Source organism: Microtus ochrogaster, unplaced genomic scaffold (genome assembly GCF_000317375.1).
Source record: "Microtus ochrogaster isolate Prairie Vole_2 unplaced genomic scaffold, MicOch1.0 UNK32, whole genome shotgun sequence".
NCBI lineage: Eukaryota > Metazoa > Chordata > Mammalia > Rodentia > Cricetidae > Microtus > Microtus ochrogaster.
In genome coordinates this window covers 1,537,252-1,557,762 of record NW_004949130.1, presented here as the reverse complement: position 1 = coordinate 1,557,762, position 20,511 = coordinate 1,537,252, and the positions used below count along the sequence as shown (strand labels likewise).

At 45.9% G+C, this 20,511-nt stretch overlaps 1 protein-coding gene across 4 annotated transcripts in view; it reads left to right on the top strand.

Annotated features, from left to right (window-relative positions):
• The window catches only part of Tshz3 (teashirt zinc finger homeobox 3), an 80,082-nt gene that overhangs the window by 6,620 nt on the left and 52,951 nt on the right, over positions 1–20,511 (top strand). The window contains exons 1-2 of one of the 4 annotated variants that reach the window (XM_026789921.1): positions 1,186–1,239; positions 2,268–2,337. The exons of the other annotated variants lie outside the window; for them this stretch is intronic. The gene's annotated coding sequence lies outside the window, so the exon portion shown is untranslated. Of the gene's footprint in view, positions 1–1,185; positions 1,240–2,267; positions 2,338–20,511 lie in introns of those variants that run through there. 4 annotated transcript variants of the gene reach the window in all.

Here is a 20,511-nt window from a genome sequence, read left to right as displayed (position 1 = left end):
AAGGAAAATTCATTCTATAAAAACCTGACTGCAGGACTAATGGGAGATGGAAGAATGGCTTTGCTCTATCAAAATGACCCGTCAAAACGACTTTGTTTCATATTTGATTTAATTGTCTCTCTCCTGACAGGCACATTCATCAATAGCTTAATGGTCAATCAGAAGTTGGCAGAATGAGTGCTTTCATTCTTTCTCATACCCTGGTTTTGGATTTACTTTATCAGAATGCCTCTGACTAATGGACATGTGGAGGAGGGGTGCAGGATGACTGAGAAGCTCCACACAAAACCCTTCCACATTTAGGCTGCTTCTGAGTCCGCACAGGCCAGTAAGTGAGCTGTGCAAGCTGCCGGTTTTGTTTTGTTTGCTTGTTTGCATGGATGGACGACTAGGAACTTCTCTGTTTTCCCTCCCTTTTTTTTTTTTTAAGTTCCCATACTGGGAGTGATGACAAATTGATTGCTTTGTCCCGATAGAGAGACAGTGGGAAAAAGAAAGATGTCTGCTGATTGGTGACTGGAAATCCTGTCCACAGCAACCTTGAGAATACTCGAGAATCCACACACACACCCTCACACACACCAAACTGAAAGGTCCGCTCAGCCATAAAAAAAGAAAAGTTGTTTTGCCAGCTTCATTAGTGTTCACCTAATTAGCTGTAAACCTGATGGATTCCTGACAGCTTTAATGATTGGAGATGACAAGCTTGACGCAGTGTCATGCAGCAGAATTAGGTTTGCAGCTAGTTTGATGTAATCAAGTTGATATTACACAGTCCTGGCTGCCTTTAGTTGTGCATTAACTCAATTTTCTGCTGCAGGTGACAAATGGGCTTTGGTACCTGGATAATCATGTCATAGGAATTAGGGCCCTTTTAATGGTCTGGGGTAGAATAACAACCACAAAGGGCCCAGAGCTGGGGAGAAGCTTGCAGACGAAGCACACAGGTGCACGCAGGCTTTCTATCTAGGCCAAATGTAACAGAGCTCCCTGAAAGGCCGAAGCAGGCTCCAAGAATCCCTGAAAAGATGGATTTCTGCAATTTAGATTTTGAAAATAGAAATTATGTACGATTGGGAGTCTTTTTTTTTTCTTTGCAGAGAGGGAGAGTGGGAAAGAAAGAGGAGTTTCTTCACCTACTGGACAGAAATCTGGGCAGGAGTTTGCTTCCTCGGAGCATGTACGATAAAAGGGCCAGACATTTGTACTGGAAAGATTGTTGTTACCCATCGGAGCTGGGTGAGCACTGGCCAGTGTTCTTTAAGCAAAATAGCCCTTATTCCTTGCTTAATAAAGGGTCCTCCCCCAGCCACCGTGTTTGTTTTTAAATAAGTATTTTCAGAAAATAGCAGTGCTGAATTAGAGTAATCCGTAACAGCATGTTTTATTTTATCCACGTGTATATATTTTCTGGAGGATAGATCACAGAAAATCACTGTTCGACTTTTAAAAAATCTTCAGTGAGCAAGAACTCATCAGCGACTTTTAGATTTTTTTTTTCCTTTCAAAGGAATATTCTTCTATGGCGTTCTTGAGGGGGATAGTGTTGTGATTGTGAGGGTCAGTCTTCAAGCCTCCTGACTTTTGTAAAAGAGACTAGGATCAGCTGGTGTCACTGAACTCTGTGGGCTTCCCTGGTATAGGAAGGTCACTGGCATTGCCAGTGGACATGCGCATGCCTGAGAAGGGGCCCGCCTAAGATGTGGCTCACCTGGTGTGTGCCTATGACACCTTCATCAAGCAGCCTCGTCTCTTGGAAGCCCTGAGCACCCAGGACGACATGCCCGCATCTGCCTTGGGAATTTATTTCCTCTCAGGCCTACCACATATTTTTCCTTTGAACAGGCAGTCTTCTCTACGGTGAGGTGGCATAGAACTGGCTATGGCTGGCCTATGTGGGGTCTTTTATTATTATTTTTTTTATTCTCTCCTCATTTCCTTTGAAACCAAGGGAACTATATACATATAAAAAGAGAAAAGAAATCAAGTCTATGAAGGAAAAAACATAAGTCAAGGAACCTTCCTGTGGGCCTCTGCCTGGGCAAGAGAACCTTCCAGAAATCAGATTCTGTGTCCCCACTCCATGATCCTGACAGCTGTCAGGGAGGGCTTCGGTGCACTCCAGGGCAACCCTTGATTGTGAGCAGAGGTTGTTGTCATTTTGTTCTTGGGTGTGCTTGAGTGTGAGTGAAGGTGCCAGCAGCTGATAGATCAAGTCATTCTCCTGCTCGCCTCGGAACTCTTGTGTTTTCTCTCTTTTGCTAAAGATTGGTTAGTGGACTGACGAGGATGGGAGATGACGGTGGTCAGGGCCTGGGGAGACACTGTGAAATGCAGGTGAGTGGGTAGGATGCCTATCCGTGTTTCAGTCCAACCTGACACTTCTGCAGGGAGAAGGTACATGTTCGGTGTAGGGATCCGCTCTTGCTCTCTGGTGCTTTCCGTTTTATATGTGGGCTGCAGAGTGAGATCTGGCTAGGCTGCAAAACACAGACACGGAGAAGAGCAAGGAAGGAACTGGCGAGTGTGCTATGGTCCTGATGCTAAAGCCTCCTTTAAGCCTATCAGGCCCTCAAGGTGCAGCCTTGTGAGCTTTCCCTCCAGGCTCAGTTTCCATTCTTCCCTGCCACTGAACAACCCATGCATAGCTATGGCCTGGTAGCTGGAAAACAAAACGTGGGGTGGTCTGTGTCTACCCTTCTGTTCTAGTATCCGGCCCATTGAGGTGCTGGTCCTGGAAATAACATTCTGCCCTTACCTACATCCTGAGTGCAGCGAGGCCAGGCCAAACCAGGGACCCTGGGAGAGGCTCCCGGTGCAGGCTCATGCTTTTCTTAACATTCTAAATGGTGGTTTCTGTGTCTGAAGGTAGAAATGAAAGGTGAATACAATATATTTTATTTGGTAACAATGGTGGAGGCTTGAACATCCAGGCAGAAAATGTGCACTTGTAATTAGACTCAATAGACAGGCAGTCATTTTTAAATTCTTTGACACATGCATAAAATAGTCATATAATAAGATAAGATGACAATTTTATGTTAGGTTGATAAAGTGTCCTGATACATGCATTTAAATGTCTGTAAGCCTTTTTTTTTTTAAAAAAAAAATCCAGACAGATTAATTCTAGTTTCCAGTGTTTGCAGTTAGTCATTCAATTAATTTTTAAATCCTACTAAACAATGACTATGAATATATTTTTTTTCTTCTCTTTCTGGATTTTTTTTTTTTCAAACCTGCATGGTAAGAAATGGTGGACTTTGGAGCTTTCTTTTTTTTTTTCAGCATGTGTAAAAATTTACATTCAGTGTGGACTTAAAAATTCAGGTCTCTGTGGCTAGAGTAAGGCGGTGCATTCTTGGAAATAATCTTTGGGAAGACAGTAGCACCACATGGCCGGCTTAAGGCTACTTGCCTGAATGACTGACAGACTTGAGATTTAGGAATCATTGTTGAAAGAATTACGTAGTGTAATTGACCAAATATTGAATATTTTATAAGCCCCATTTTTTTTTAAAAAAAGGACATTTCTAGCACAGTACACTTGATTTGATCAGCATTTAAATTCTTTGCGTTTAATTAGCTTCGTTTCTGTAAATTTTCCCGCTGTTCCAGCCTACATAGCCCAAGAGATGTACTGGGGGTTAAAAAGGGCATTCCACTGAAAGTTGTATACCTTTGACTTTCTGAGCAGCTCTCTACCTTCTTTTCTCGGATATGCAAAGGTGTAGTTCTTGGAGCATAATTTAAATTTATTTGGGCTTAATGATAAATTAGTAATCCATACACTGTCGGGACACGTGTTATTAATTATAACCGTGCTTTCTTCATCTAGAACAGCTGTTGGGGAAACAGGGGAAGTTCAGATTGTTTGGAGGAGGGAGGGGAGGGCCAAACAAGGAACTCATCCACTCCTTGTCTTACTTCTTGGTCTCCTGACGATGACAATAAGGGCTCGCAGAGGACAGAGGATAGAGGAGAGGGACACTATCAATTTTCCATCGAGATGGCTAGTGGGCAATGCTCACTAAGGTACATTCTTAGAAACATAAGCTTGATGCTCCGTGCTTTTGAGTTCAGTTGGAAACCTGAGGCTAAAAGCAGGCTGGATTGGCTGGCCTCTGTCCCATCATGTCTCTCTCTCTCTCTCTCTCTACACACACACACACACACACACACACACACACACACACACACACATACACACCACTTTTTCTTCCTTGTCTGTGATAAAACAGAATGTCTTCTTCATAAGTCTAAGGTAGTAGAAAGCAGAATACTCCAAATTCTCGCTTGTTTCCCAAACTGGAGCCCCCTTCCTTTTAATAGAGAGTAAAGGGCTCTCTGCATGTGAGGATTCAAATTCATTTACTTTTGATATTCTGTCCCCATCATTAAATTTAGCCCTATGTATTCAGTTTCCTCTGAGTTCTTTGAGAAATGCATGTTGCATAAAATAGGCAATTTTTAATGAACAATTTAATGTAAATGGGTTTTGAATTTAAATTAATATTAATGAAGCCTTGAGTGCATTTATTTTGCATACGTAAAGACTTGTAAGTCTTTCACCCATGTGCTTTTTTCTTTATGTAGGAACATTGGGTGGGTGAATGAACCAGCACCTTTTAAAGATTTACACTTAAAAAATATTAAATCGATTTTACTTGTCCCCTAGTGCCAACATATTATTAAGCAAAAGTGTCACTTCATTTTAAGAAAATAGCCTGATCTCCTCTGGAACCTCTCAGCTTCCAGGGCCCTGCAAGCTGCCACTGGATTGGCATTGCTTCTGGAGAAAGCCTAACCAACAATAGTTACTACAATCAAGATGTTTTCTTTCTTTGGCTTACCTCTAATGCATTATGTATCTTGGAATGATGTAATTAATTCTGTTAGATGTAATTGCTATAATCACTTTGATGTTACACATAATAAAGGTAATGTTGTAAGCATACAAAAAATATAAACACCTTATTGTAACGAACGCTAACATTTCTTCTTCCAGAGTCTGGTTTAATACACAAGGGCTGCAAATTATTTTGGGTCACAGGTGACAATTGGTTCGAGCTGAGCTCTTTGGAATTCCGAAGGATGGCTCCTTGGCTTGGAGGAATCTCCAATCCTGTTGCCTAGGGATCTTAATGCCAGTTTCCTTAAAGATGTGGCTAATTAAGAGAAGGTTTTGTCTAGTGTGGAGGAGAGAGGTAAAGGCTTTAGAAGTGGTCATGACACCAAAGGATGGCTTAGGAGGGTGTAGGGAAGTGGGAGGTAGCTGATTCCTCAGTTTTTCTCATGGTAGAATTATGGGAAATGCTGTGTGTGTGTGTGTGTGTGTGTGTGTGTGTGTGTGTGTGTGTTTAGGAGAGAGAGGGAGGGGAGGGAGATAATGCACGTGCTTATGGTAGGTGGAAAAAGACTACTTTTCTATAATAATATAATAAGGGAAATAAAATGCAACAACGTATTTTATCCTCATTCCATATGATCCGTGGACTCGCGTGTGTGTGTGCCTGTGTATGCATATGTATGTGTGTGTGTGTCTGTGTGTGTGTTCGTGCATGCATGCACGTGTGCTAGTACGTGTGTGTGTGAGACTATTCATGAAATGCCAGGGCTGATATTGCCTGTTGTACTGGAACCACCTCACCACCCACACTCCCAGCTTTAATGCACCCAGAATGGATCCATTCCTTCCCTCCACAGGGTATAGAAGTTTGCCTGACATCCTGGGGGTAAAAGGCTCACAGGGAAATTTCTAACGTGCATAAATTACTCTCTCCCAATGCAGCTTGCAAGTGGTGGGCAATGTGGCAGGCCAAGGAATCATACTGCTTAAGTTTTCCCCCTCTTGGGTACCCTGGGTTAAAGCAGTATGTTGATCTTTTGCATGCCCAACTGTAGCCACCCTCCCAACCCCCGCCCAGATGTTGTTACAGGGAATCTGTTAAAGCCTCATGACCCAAGGTGAACTTGACAACAGTTTCTGTGAGATTTCCATTTCTTTCTTTATTATTTATCTCCTTATTTATTTCCATGTGAGGCTTTTGAGACTGTAGCCCAGGCTGTTGCAGCTTCCTGCATGCTAGGATGACAGGCCTGTGTCCCCATGCCTGACCTACACGTGCTTCCAATGATCACACACACAAATCTGCAAAGCTGCGTGTGCGTGAGAGAAGGGGATTCCGCTGTCTCCTAGGAGGACGGAAAGGTGTGTGGAGGGGGCATCAGTGCCCTAGCTTGTGTTCAGGGCTCCTCCAAGGATCTTGTTGGCTTTAGTGCCTGACTGCAGACCTAATTCCCAGGAAAGCAGGCCTTGGGCAGGTGGGTGTCCCACCTTACAGGTTGGCCTAGGCCTAAAGGGACAAGAGTCCTGAGTCTGGGCTGCAGACCTATAGCCCCAGTCCTCAGACTCTGACTCTTAGGCTGGTTTTGATGGGTGGAATGATAAAAGGTCTGTGAACTGCAAAGGCCCCTGTAATCAGGGCGGGCGCTGACATCCTCCTCAAGTTTGACAGCTCCTTCCTTTTCTGTCCCCACCGCCAGGCCTTTCTCAACCAGTCGCCCCGCCTCCCTCTACCCACCCTCCCTGCCCGCCACCCACCCCTTCCCTCCCTGTCCCCCTTTCTGCCTCTCTCTCTCTCTCTCTCTCTCTCTCTCTCTCTCTCTCTCTCTCTCGTTTCATGTTCTTGATCAGTCTCAGATGCTGGGAATTATTTTTTTCGGGCGGGAGGGGGAGTGTTGCTTTAGGTTTGTGGGTTTGGGCAGGTGTGAGAGGAAGTCTTTCCCCCCTCCTCTGTGTGTGTGTGTGTGTGTGTCTCTCTCTCTCTCTCTTTCTCCCTCTCTCTCTTTCTCTCTCTCTCTTTTTGTACTGTAGGCCTGTTGCTAATTAATGTTCCCCCATAAGATTCTGTCGGAGTTGAGTAATGTTTTTGATCTTTATGCCTGATAACTGCATACTTAATGAGATTTCAAAGCTGTGAGTGCAGCTTCCTACAATTATTGACAGATGCCTTTCCTTTGCCATTGGGTTCAGCTTCATAAATCCTCCCGCTGTAATGAGGTTGAGCGGTACCACCCTGGCAGTGAGCTAATGAAAGGGGGGAGGGCGCATCGGCGCATGGCTGTCTGACACATTTTTTTCCCTTTAAAATTTACTATGCAGATGTCAAGCTGCGGGCCGATTACTTCAAACATGCTAATTTTTATCTTGCTTTTGTGTCAGCCCTTTGCCATTAAAAAATAAATAAATAAAAGGACTAACCTCCCTGCCCTCCGTTTCATTCTTTTTTCTTCTTCTTCTTCTTAAATCGTATTTTTAATAACCCCCAGTGTGTGGCTGCTGAGGACGCTGGTGTGAACATGGCCTTTTCCAGGTATCTGGCAGTAGGATTGGTTTAGGGTGTGTGTGTGTGTGTGTGTGTGTGTGTGTGTGTGTGTGTGTGCCAGCCATCAGAAGGACAGGGGGAGGATAAAGCGCGATTTCCCCAGGCCTCCCGGCAGCCTGCCCTAAGTATGCACTTGAAACGTCGGAGAATTCATTTCAGAGTTCTGAAACTAAATCCTGGTGGAGAAGAGCCTCGCCATGCCAAACAGTCGATTTCCTTTTCAGCGGGCTCATACATCACTGACCCACCCTTTCCTCCTGACAGAATGACATATGTCATTTATCATATGGGCCTCGGCCAGACAACAGCAAGGGGAGGGAAGCCCAGTTGTCCCCTCCTCCTCCAGTACAGTACAGTGTGGCTTGCTCTTGGAGCTTTGCTGATTTGGTGCAAGAGGCAGAGGGTGGAGAGAGGGGATGTAGGGAGAGGGGACGCTCCAGCCTGCCCTGTGTATGGCTGTCTTCAGGATGTGTGCTGTGCCATTGCCATGAGGGTGCAAGACTGGCCGCGGTACCAAAGATGCTGTGTTCCTTTCTATGATCAGCCGAGCCGCACTGCTCAGCTTCCGACACTGGATGACTTCCCTGCCCTTCCTGTGTCTCCTCTCTCTCTCCCCTTTTTCTGTTCCTTCCCTTTAGTCCAGAGTGGGGAAAGCAGTTGACAGGTATCATTCAAGCAAGGCCCCGCGTGTGAGGGGTGGGATAAATGAGTCTCAGGGCTCCTGGCTTCACATGATTCAAACGTACGTTATTGAAGATGGATGTTCCTTAAAAAAAGATTGATGGTAGATGCTGGGCTTGGGGTGCCATTTATCATTTTGAATATTATTTAGACTTGCTGAGTAAACCTGTAACTTGAGAGTTGTACCAGACGGGACTGGCTATAGGCTGTGTGTGTGTGTGTGTGTGTGTGTGTGTGTGTGGTTTCATCGATTGGCCTTGGACTCTCATTGCTGTAGAGTAGACAGGAGCCCCCTTGTATTTATAATAGAGGACCCCCAAAACATAAAGGCAGGGAGGGATGAACTTTTAATTTTGAACAATTTTAAAGGACATGGGGGAAAATGAAGTGCGTATGATTGGTGCTAAAGCGCTCTCTCTCTCTCTCTCTCTCTCTCTCTCTCTCTCTCTCTCTCTGTGTGTGTGTGTGTGTGTGTGTGTATGTGTGTGCTTGCCTGTGTGTGTGTGTGTCTGTCTGTCTCTCTGTCATTCTTCCCCCATGGAGGCAGTCACGTACCAAACATTAAAATAAAAACAGCCGTACTTACCGAACCCTTGTCTGATTTTTTAAATTCTGTGTCATGCTTTTTTTTAAAAAAAAAAAATCTGTATTGAAACAGCTTAGCACAATATAACTTAAAAAAAAAAATACCGGTTGGCTTGGTTAGTCGTGTGAGAACGAAGTAAAAAACACTTGTATGTCTCAAGAATATTTAAAATAAAAAATCATCCTTTGCGGCTCCCTGCCGCAGCTCCCAGCAGCCTCTTTTTCTTTGTGTCTGCACTCTGTTCTCTGCAGCTGGCCCCCCCGACCCCCACCAGGACTGATGTGGACAGCTGTTTGCAGGGCCTGCCCGTTAATCATTTCTGCTGCTTTTGCACCCTCAAGCTCTGTGCACTGGGACACCCCCACCTACTGGAAGTACTTAGGGACGCAGGCTGGCTTGCCATTGGAGCCCCCAGATGTCTGGAGGTAGGCTGTGGCAACTCCATGGCCTTTACTCTTCTATTTCCAAGGCCTTGGTGCCTGGCTCCCCAGGAGGAAAAGGAAAAGAGAAGCTGTGGCCTCCGTGCTCCAGTCTTCCGAACCACAGAAGCCCTGATAGTGCAAATGCAATTGTCAGGAGCCACATTCGTAGTCTGTACACAACTTTATTTGGGTTTACTAATGAAATGGAAGGCTTCTTATGTGACTTACAGTGTGACCATTCGTTTTTAAAAATGGTGAAACAGAAAGTTAGAAGGAGGTTTTTTTTTTCCCCCCCACCTATCAAAAACACAGGAATCTAGAATTTGTGGAGGGACTGAATGTACATGCCTAGAGGCTTGTGGGGAAAAAGTTCCTGAACATACATTAATAAATAAATAATTGGCATCTGAAAGAAATGGGATTCAGATTGTGCCCTGGCTAACAGGCAACTCTCATTCTCTCTCTCTCTCTCTCTCTCTCTCTCTCTCTCTCTCTCTCTCTGTGTGTGTGTGTGTGTGTGTGTGTTTTGAAATAACTTTATTAACACTCAGATGCTTTGCACTGCCCATGGGCCTGGCTTAGGGTTCACTCTGGGGGTTGCCCAGCTGCTGCCTCAAACCAGGTAGCATCAGATCCGTCTTTTGTTGGTGCCTGGAATCACCCCAGGTTATATCAGTCGCTGCTGCTGCTGCTGCTTGCTGAGACTTCATGGAAGAAGGCAAAACTTTGATCATCTGCCCTTGCACTGGGCGGTGTTGGAGGTAATTAAGAGTACAAGTGCCAATTTGCAGAAAGGATCGTAAACACCTTTGATACAAATGCCACCTTTTCATTGTCTCTCCCCCGATTAGGAAAACTTTGCTGTGAATAGGTACAAGTGCAGTTCAGGTACAATTGGTAAGGAACGGAGTGCACCCATGGGGAGAAATCTTGTTTTGTTTTGGGTTCGCTTTTCTTCTTATCCCCTTTTCTCAGTTTTATGGCTGGAGACATGATTTATTGCAACCATCCATCTTGGGGGCTCATCCATCACACCCGGGTTGCTAGGAGATTGTGGCAGCAGCTGTTTGCTCTGAATCAGACAGAAAAGTTGTCAATCATCAAAGGCAGGTGAATAGCATTAGAAACACGCTATTGTCAGACGGAATAATTAATCAAAGAGAGAAAAGATAATTAAAAAGATATGACCCTTGCAAGTACTTGCTCTGGTTTGCCTGGAAAAAAAAAAAAGAGAAAGAAAGAAAGAAAGAAAAACGGCCTGGTCTTTTCTAGACACTTAAGCAGCTGAGGGCTGATAAAATATGCACTCTGCAGTGCATGGCTTTTAATTAATTGAAAAAGGTTCAACATTCAAAGACGATGCTGGAGAAAAGTCCAGTTATGAGCAGAAGTAATATTTATTGTTTGCATGAAGGGCTTGACACAGAGTCTAACTTTCCGTTGCAAACCTCTGGCGTCCCCATTTGGTAAGAAGGTCTGGGCTGGGGTCCTCAGGTAATGACTAGAGACAGATTGCTTACGTTTTGTTTTTCCATGCTGCTGGTCATCATCACGTGACCATGCTGGGATCAAGCCAGCCAGGATGGTTGTCTTTCGAATGTTCTGGTGAGTCTGGAAGAACCAAATTCTTTCAGTAGGATTGATTTCCTAAAAGCAAAAGGTGGGACCATGGAAGGACACACCATGAAGTGTCCACGGAACAAGGTCTGAGTCATATCTCTTGTGTAATCCGGAACTTGCCAATCATTTCCATCTGGGGCCAGCATACTGTTAAAAAAAAAAAAAGCCCCTCTCCCTAGCCTCCAACCAGGGTCGGGAGATCATTTCAAGCACCCGTGTTTCCTCAAAGATATATTCATAGACTAGGAAGTACATTCTTGTTCTCTCTGAAGCTAAAATATTCCAGAGGAATTGGGGAAATGTATTAAAGACGAGATAGAAAGTGGCAGATCTCGAGCTGCTTTCCAGTTAAACATGCTGCAGTCCCTGAAACAGATCTACTCTTTTTATTTTTGGGTACTCTGCTTGATTTTCACACCATTCTCCTCCCAAAGAATAGCAGGACTTCTAAAATTAGCAGAACACAAAAAGGCTTGACTATTAGGATTCATGAGAAGAAAGAAAGCAACGTTTAAAAAAATGCATTAGAGACAGCGTTCTCAGGGCACCACAGAGTAAGGCCTTGGCGTCCCCATCTGGAGCTCCTCGCAGGTACAAGCACTGGGATTTGTTGCCGAGGGTCCCAACAACAGGACACACATGCCTCGGTAGCCCCACTTTGGAAGATGCAGACCTGGCCTTTGGTGAGAAACAAATGACTCAGAAATGCATTTGTACCAGCCTCGGACACTGGTGGCCCAAAGAGGACTGACCTCTTCAAGACGCTGGAGAGTGTGCCTAGCCAGAACTTGACCTCCGACTTTGATGGCAAGCAACACTATTGTCTTTGAGTCAGAAACCCCACCAGAGGTGGTTTCTGGGCTCTCAAGCATCTACGGGGTTCTGACCACATACCAGTTGTCTTTCACCTTCAGGGCCTGGTGCAGTGCTTGCTCATGACCAGCTAGCCTAGGCTTGGCTGTGCAGGAGAGTCCAGTGGGTGCCCTTAAAAGTTGCGAGCAGTTCCCTTGATGTCCTGAGCAGGTGAGAGGTGCTTCCTTTCCCCATGAGATCTGGCTGTTTGGGGATAGACCTGGGGTAGTCATTTCTTTTCAGTGGTGTGTGTCTGTGTGTGGGTATGTGTGTGCATGTGAGTGTAGGTTCCTGCAGAGACCAGAAGAGGGCGTCTGATCCCTTGGAGTTGGGCTTACAGATGATCATGAGTCTCTGGGATGTGCCCCATGGGAAGCACACTCAGGTCTTCCACAGTACGTTGTCTTCTCTCCAGCCCCTGAAGAGGGCTTCTTAAGAGTTACCATCTCCCCTTGTCTAGTAAATGCTGAGAAGGCACATTGCCTAATGTCAAGCAAAGCTATTCCAAACACCTGGCAGTTCACAGGGAAGGGCTCATGTGGAAAGTTCCTCTTGATATATTGATGGGACATTTAAGAATTAACATATGAAGAGTGTCAGCCTTTAATGCTAGTGAAATTAAATAGCAGCCCTTTCCTTTAAAGGAGAAACAAAACCAGAGGAAAAAAAAGTCTGAGTTCTGAGAAGTTTAGGCAGGTCTCCCCACTCCACTTTTTGGTCTTCTGTTTGGAGTCACATGCCCCTGCCCCAGGTGACACCCAGTGGCTGGTAAAGTGACTCATAAACAGAGAGAAGGACAAAGGGAGGTGGGAGGCACACAGTTCTTTTTTGGAAAGGGCCTGGTACCCATGTGAGGTTTGGTAGGGATTTCCTAGTCTCCGATCCAGCCTTATTGTACACAGATTTCTGTATCCAAGGGATTTGTCTGGACAGAGGCAACACTGTTCATCTGTCATTCTTGTTGGACCCTGTTCCTATCCTGGTGCCCATTAAATTAGAATTACCCTAGGCCTGTCTCTGAAGGAGCACTGGTGTTATAAACCACCACTGATGAAACCTTCTTCAAAGTCAGAACGTACGACTTAGAAACCCAGACTCCCCGCTCCCCAAAATTCTACCTGGTAACGGAGTGTTTAATCTAAGTAACCTGTATTTCACTGTTGTAGTTAAGTGTGACAAGGTTGCCCAGAAGTCATTCTGGGATGTTTATATCTCAGCTGCCATGAACTCAAAACAGGCTCTGCCTGAAAACCTGAAGTCCTAACCCACGAGAACAAGGGACACAAGTTAACCAGATTGGCCCCCCTTGTAGATGCAGCCATTCTGAAACAGTTAAAGGACCCAGCCCACTTAAGACAACGGATGCTCATCTGCCAAGGAAGAGTGATGGAAGGAAGCAGAGAGTCACGTCTCGGCCAGGAGAAGGTGGAGTGCCTAGCCATCTTCCCCAGGCACCAGGGTTTTCTCCTCATGACATTCGTTTCCTGCCTTTGTGTTTGCTCCGGGCCTGTAGTGAACTAGCTCCTTCATATATATTAGTTAGCCAGTCCTAAGGTGGCCTCATCTATGAGGCCACAGTAGTGTCGTTTTCCCCTAGCTTTTCTGTATAAAATAGTAAAAACAAGCCGGGACTCATGTTACATGATGGAGGCTCCTATTGAGATGCTTACGTGGACAAGCAATAGAATCAGTGTGGAGTCAGCTGGGCAAAAGAAAATAAATAAAATAGGGCCGTGCTCTTGCTCCTTGGAGCCAGGCCTCATGAACTCGCTCTCGGTGGATCCTGAACTGCAGACTCTGGCTGAGAGTGTGGGTGGAGAGGGAGGTATTATCTGGAAACACGTGTATTCATTCCTTGTGAAAGAAGCGAAGTATTTAACATTTCTCTGAGGAAAACATCTTTCATTACTTGACGTGTTCTGTGGTAATGATTTTTCAGTTCAACAAACAAGCACTTATTAGTGTTCGGCTGAGAACCTGGCTGAGGTGGTTGGCAGGACCATTTTTAAGGGAGCTGGCTGGAGAGGGAAGATGAAGGGTGCAGGGGAAGAGGCGTGGCTTCTCTGGGTGGTCTCCAGATGGTTCACTTAGCGTGGCTGGGCATCTCTGGGACGTATTCTTCGGGTTCTCTGAACCTGACCTGGCCACCGGGTGGCTGTGTGGGCTCAAGTTGGGGGAAGATGAGTTTGCTTACGTGTTTTGTTGTTGTTGCTTCCAAGAATGAATGAACCATGGCGTTCATTAGAATGGGTGTCCCTGGAGAGCTCAGCTACTCCGCATGCTGGAAATTTGGTTGATTTGGTGGTAAAGATAATATGGAGGAGAGGAGGGGAAGAACTAATCCAGACATGGTGTGGTTCTGTGGGGCTTTGGTACCAGAGCTGAATGGACATGTCTGTCCAGACCATGCTCCATTCCTACGGGAGATGAACTCCTGCACCTCAAGGTTATCATATCGCATCCTGTCCACGATGCCCAGTGGTTATGGGAAGACCCCTGTGTTGTTCTTGGTCCTTTTGGGGAGAGTGTGTGCTCTCCACTCACGTTGACTGTTGCCCCAACTCCCTGTGCCTTTGAACATGACCTTCAACTTTGTTTGGTTGCCTTCATTCCTTCCTTTCTTTCAACTTATTTTTATTTTATTGGTGTTTTGCCTGTATGTTTGTCTGTGTGAGGGTGTTGGATCCTAGAGTTACAGACAGTTGTGAGCTGCCATGCAGGTGCTGGGAATTGAACCCGGGTCCCCTGGAAGAGCAGTCAGTGCTCTCAACTGTTGAGCCATCTCTTCAGCCCCTCTTTTTTTTTTTCTATTATATAATGAATAGGCTGGTTAATCTGATGGCAATTCTGGCCCACGATGGCTTTTGCTATGCCCAACCCGATGCTTCTACCATGGTGCCCATGAAATTAAGAAGAGTGAGGTGGGGGCTCTTTAATGAGTCTACGATTCTAGTTTACCCAACAACCCCCGCCCCAACTTGTGCATGGAGAATTAGGTATTCTTGAACAGTGGCTCCCTGTAAGTCGGCTATTCATCTCTGTTCCCAGATACAGTGGGCTAGCCCCAAGATAAAATCTGTATATGGATTACCTCATCATTACTCCAAAAAAATGAAGTCTTGATTTGCATCTGATAGTGTCCTTTTATTTAGTAGGTGAAAGCTGTGTTTGGTTGGCTTTCAGACCTGGCCTGGTCCCCACCTCTGCTGTGTCCCATCAGAGAATGGAAATGTTAACTGTTCATACTTCCCAGGAGCCTTTAGCAGTTTCCTTACTAGAGCCTTGGGGTTCTTGGTAGGAGGGCTGCATTCTTGTCTGTCTCTCTATCCAGTTGTTAAGCATATCATGAAATTCCAGATGTAATAATGAAACTTATAATGTTCATATCGTCAGGAGGCCCTGGAGTCAGTGACAGCTGAAGAGGAGGGTCATCTTGTGTCGTAACTGTAATAACAGGACACAGGGGTGTAGGAGGGGAGGGTACCTTTGCTTCCAAGCAGAGAGCATGCATGCTGTTGTAAAAGGAAATGCTTCTCTTTCCCGGGACCCAGCCACAGTGGGGCAGTGAGAAAGTGTGAAGAAGGAAACTCACTGCATGGGGCCTATTTCCTTCATGTGTCTCATCATCCTCCCTTGAGATTGTCCCTGCCCTGGGGAGGCAGCAGCTCTGGTAGCCTGGGAAGCAGGCCTGGGCAAGGACACGGTCATGGTCACACTTTAGAAACAGGTGCCCCTCCCTGAGAAGGTCCCACATATCCTCGTATGGAAACCCAAAACCTGGATGGTCTCTTAAACTTAATAGACTGTCACTTTCCTGCTTGACCAGGCGGCTGTGACCATTGTAGGTGACGACGGGCAGACAGAAGGAACATGGAGCTTTTGAGTACAGGGAGAAAGTGGATGCGGCCACTGGCAGGCTTCCCTGCAGCTCTCCGTGGTGTGCTTTCTCCACGACATTTCCCGAGAACGCGAGCCTTCATGGGAAGGTTTGACTGCCCTCGTTATGACAGGGCACAGTCGCCAGGGAGACCGTAGTTGTGGTGCTTCATGAGGCGTCGTAGCCACGTCCACCTGATGCCGTCATCCCCACGATTGTTTTGGGGGTCCTGTGAATACTAATGAATGGGAAAAGAAACAACTCTGTGGCGTATATGAAATATCAGTGACAAACCCAGTAAATAAGTTAGCTATTTTAAGCAATGAAAGAAAATGAATGCCCCTTTTAAACTCATCAGTGAACCGAAAATAGTATATGCTTCACTATGGAAGTATTCTTACACTCTTTACCTATTTATTTATTTATTCAAATATTTATTTATTTATTCTGGAGCTTGACCCCAGGGCCTTGTATGTAGCAGGCAAGAGTTCTGCCACCGAGCCACGTCCCTTAGCTCATTGCAGATACATTTCTTTCATTTTGTTTGTTTGTTTCTTTGAAATCGTTAGCACTCTGGTTGCCCCGACTAGCCCCAAATGCAGGCTAGGCTGCTGCTCGCAATCCTCCTGCCCTAACTTCAGAGCTCTTGGATCGCGGGGCTGTGCCACCGTCTTTGGCTGAAGACAGGTTTGTTAAGTCCTAGTTCAGTTCAGCTCTTGAAGACCAGTTAGTTGTGTGCACCGACTGCACCAGACATGATTCTTTTCATATAACTCTCCTTTCATTGGTCGAGAGCTGAGGAAGCCCATCTCTTGCAACTCCTTCATCTCTCCTTACCCCCCCCCCCCCCTCCCCCCGCCAGTACAGCCAGCATTGTAGTTAGGCTTGGGCATTTGTATCTGTTCTTGTCAGACTACGGTCAAGGGGCCGATGCCAGGAGTCCCACGCTCACCTTCTCTGGATGTCTCTACATGTCTGCCAATAGGAACTGCTATGGGGCCCCATCCTTGTGCAGCTCTGTGTGTGTCCAGGCCAGCTTCCCTGCTCAGGCGGCTTCATGTTTTTTTTTTTTTTTTTCTTTTTAGAGTGGCCTTTCACCTCTTGTAAAAAGCTCATTCATGTTTTCAGTCCAGAGGGATATGTAGACCACACAGCATCATGACACCCACGTTTCCCCCATTCATTCCCTTTTGCTAGGTTAGGTGGTAGAGAGGGAACAAGGGAATTGCAGAGTGACAAGGAGGTGATGCTGTGGCCAGTGCGTGCCACACCCCTGCCCCTGGACTTCCTGTGGTACCCACTGACTGGCACTGGGTTTTCAGGCATCCACCGTGGTCTGTGTTTTTGCAGCACGTCCCAGCACGAGGATGCTGCCTCCAGAGGCTCCTGCAGGCAGTTCCAGCTTGCTTAGATCTGCCTTGCTACCTTGAGAGGTTTCCTGGAATCCCTGAAGGCAAGGCAGGTGAGGGGACTGGGGTCTGCTGAAGGCAGCTGCAAAGACTGTCTGTATCCTTTTCTTTTCCTTTTATTTATTTATTTGTCTATTTATTGGTTTTATTTTTGACTCCAAATTCTAAATTGCCAGGGAATGCAGAGCCGTTAAAGAGAGAGGCCATCCTTTTAGTAACCAAGAAGCAGCTTTTTTGAATTACAGAGAGAATTTGACCCCTTTTGAAAGGAAATAAAGGAGGAACCCCGGGTAAGGAAAGCAAGAAAAGCTGATGTTACATTTTCTGTGATTACTCATATCCGAGGCTGGGGCTCCGGGAAGTCGGCTATAATGGGATTTCTTCTTTTCTTTTTTTTCTTTTTGTTTTTCCTCCTCCCAGTTGTGTGTCAGCTCCTTCTCCCCCTCCCATTAGAATGAGGGGTGGTTTGGGCTTGATGGGCAAAAGACTACAGTTTCCAGGGAGCTTGCAGTCTCACTGTTAGCTGACCCCCAGCTGATGGTCCTGAAGCCGGCCTTGGGGGCACTGCAGTTCATTCTCTTAACTATTCGGAGAGCTTTGGGGCTTGAGTCAGGAAGGGAGTTGCACAGCAGGGTGTTCCTGAACCCAGAACTCCTCTGGGCCTGAGTTTTGACACCAGCCTGTAACCACAGTAAGCAACCCAAGGACTATAAATAATTCACCTTCCGAGGTGAAAACTCTGATGAAGCCTCCTAGAGGCTCACAGTTATTAGTGGCCGCTTTATTTGTACTGTTTAAAAAGTATTTCCTTGCTTTACATATGTGAGTTTCTGGGAACCACTCACCGGTTTCTCTGGTACAGAACCAGAGGCCTGTATCCGAGATGCCTCAGCTCTGGCTGTATCCAACAGCCGCATATAGGCTAACTGCAGGGTGTGCCTGTTACCAGGGCTCACCTACTGTTCGTTTCTCCTCTCGCCCTAAAAGATGGCCATTGTGGGTCTCTGATCCAGGCACAGACTCAAGCTCTGCCTGCACAAGATGCCGCAGAAGACTGATACCTTCATCTGGGCAGTAAGAAATTACCATCGTCTCTTACTTCTTGCTCCGAGCTTAGGTGACCAAGCCAAGAAGTAATTAGACCATTAGTGGCGACAGAGCCCAGCCTGAAGCAGTTCTTCCTTTGAATTTGGGAAGCTTATTTTAGTCTCGTGGCATCTGCATCTTTGTCTTTGATAACAAGATTCCCATTTTCATTGCAGTTGGTGAGCCCACCAACCCTCCGTGTCTTTTAGATTTAATGGCAAAGCAGGACCCTTGACTTCGCTGCCAACGTGGCGTCTGGAAGTTTAAATGCAGCCACTAACATTAGTTCTTACAAGAAGCGGATCATCCAATCTCAGGCTGAGATTGGTGAGCCGTGATTGGAAGTCACTTACGTTTAGGTGACAACTAAAATAAAGGTTTTTGAAAGGATGTGCAGAAAGGTGACAGATATCTGCAAGGCTGCCTCTTCAAGGCTATCTCCTCTCACCGTGGTTCCAGATAATTCTTTATCCTTATACGGTGATATCTCCACCATGTGAATGGTATTGCAATTAATCCGTAACTTCTAAAGTATAATGTCATATACATGGAGCTTTGTATACCAGGCAGGCCTGACTTCTTGTTGTAAGAAGGAAAGGCTACAATTTCCCTTTTTATTTGTTATTGGGTATAAAAGAAGACAGTTTCTGCTAAAGAAAGATGAGCCTGTTATTGATGATTTAACCAGCCATTCCACGTGCTGAGATGTGCTCAGGCCCTGTGTTTCAATGCTGGCTAGTCATTCAAAGGAGCCTTATCTCTGTAACGATGAGTGCCCTACAGATTGAGCTATTTAGACGGGGACAGTTCTCAGGAGCTCCACAGTTCTGCAACCTTGCAGCATGGGAAAGTTGACCCTCAAGGGCTCCCTGACCCGACAGAGGTGATCGCACGGCCCCTTTCTCACTCCTAACACTATTCAGACACATCTGGGTTTTCCCAGAGCACAGACCCGAAGCAGCTGTAGGTTCAAGGGCTGAACGAGTTAACCTCTCTGTGGTTTTATTCCTCCCCCTTTCCAGCAAGGTATGCTGGCAGTGGGTGGCTCCTCTATACAGGGGTTCCATCTGAGGGCCTAGCAAAAGTTCTGCCTCTTTTGACAGAGTTTATGGCGATGTTTTCTTAATTATTCTTGATGTTTTGCCCATTATACCATTAGCGTCTTCAGAGGACAGAGATAAATAGCTGGTATCCACAAGAACAAAGTGTGAACTGAATGCATTTAATTATTGATAGCTCGGCAGCTAAAGGTTCTGAAATGATGTTGTCAAATGCCTTAGTGGGCTGACGGCAGATGTGTGTTGGTTTGCACGCCCAACTGGAGACAGGGCACCAGTAAAACTCAGGGAAAGCACACCGCTAAGCAAGTCACAGACCCAGCGACTCACTTCTCTTAATTTGTTTTCCAATATAATTGGCTTCATCCTGGATACTGGGTTTTGAAATTTAAGCCATTTGCTGGTTTTTGTTTTTCTGTTTTGTCAACATGAGATAAGATGTAGATGGCCTGCGGACTGTCACACTTGCCCACTTATATCTGTACTGTGTCTTCTATACGTGTGCACGGGTGTGCATGAAGTATGTGTGCGGCTTTGTTAAAGCCGGTGTTTTTTAACAATCTTAGTCCTCCTAAAGAAGGGATTTGAAAGTCACTAGCTTTATACTCATGTTTCCAAACAGGATAAAGCCAATTGCTCACAAATTCTCTTTTCCCTCCTTCTCCTTGGTGACCAAATTTGTCTGTATGCACAAGAAAGCAAGGACTTCCTGTATTTCCTGTATTTATCCTGACGTGTTGACGTAACTCGTCACGTCTTCAACCATCTCACTTTCTCAGTTTGCTTTCTCTCCCAAATGTGGGCTGTGCCTCCCATGGCTGAGACACCCTGAGACACTGTTCCGTTCTCAGGCATAGGTGGACAGCTGCTGGGCTTCGTGGCTAGGACTCAGACTCATAGATCTGGAGGAATTTGACTAATTCTGTCAAAGATTACTGCAGACTCTTTTTTTTTTCTTTTTTTGTACCCTTCAGTTTTTGGCTAATGGTACTATCTCAGAGATGCTTAATTATAACTCTTTGTAATGACTTCGGATTCATTTGACATTAAAAAAAAAAAAACGGAAGAAGAAGAAAAGAAACAGAAAGTAGATGCCTCAGGGCATGAGGCCATAGGCAAGAGAGCCCACCTGCCCGAGCCAGCAATACCCTACAGCTTACCTTCTGCATGTACTGAACATACACCATCTCCCCTGGAGGCTCATGTTTCCCTGCCTGTGCTCACGGCTCCATATTAGCGAGATGTCCATCAGAGCTTAGGGCTGCGTGAGATTCTGGAAGGCTGTTCTTTTGAACTCGCCCAACTGTTGACGGTGAGAGAGGTGGAAAGGCAGGCACTCCTAGGGCAGAGAAAGCGTGCTGCTGAAGCTGTCTTTCCTAGTGCGACCCGTGTGCTCCCATCTCCTCAACAGCAGCAGCACACTGCTTCCCCAGCTTCCCTGGAAACTAAATGGCCGGCCTGTGCTTGCCACACACTCCACAGTTTGCTGGGCTCTGTCACAGAGGTCAGCCCCGCCCTGATGCGGCAGCTCAGAG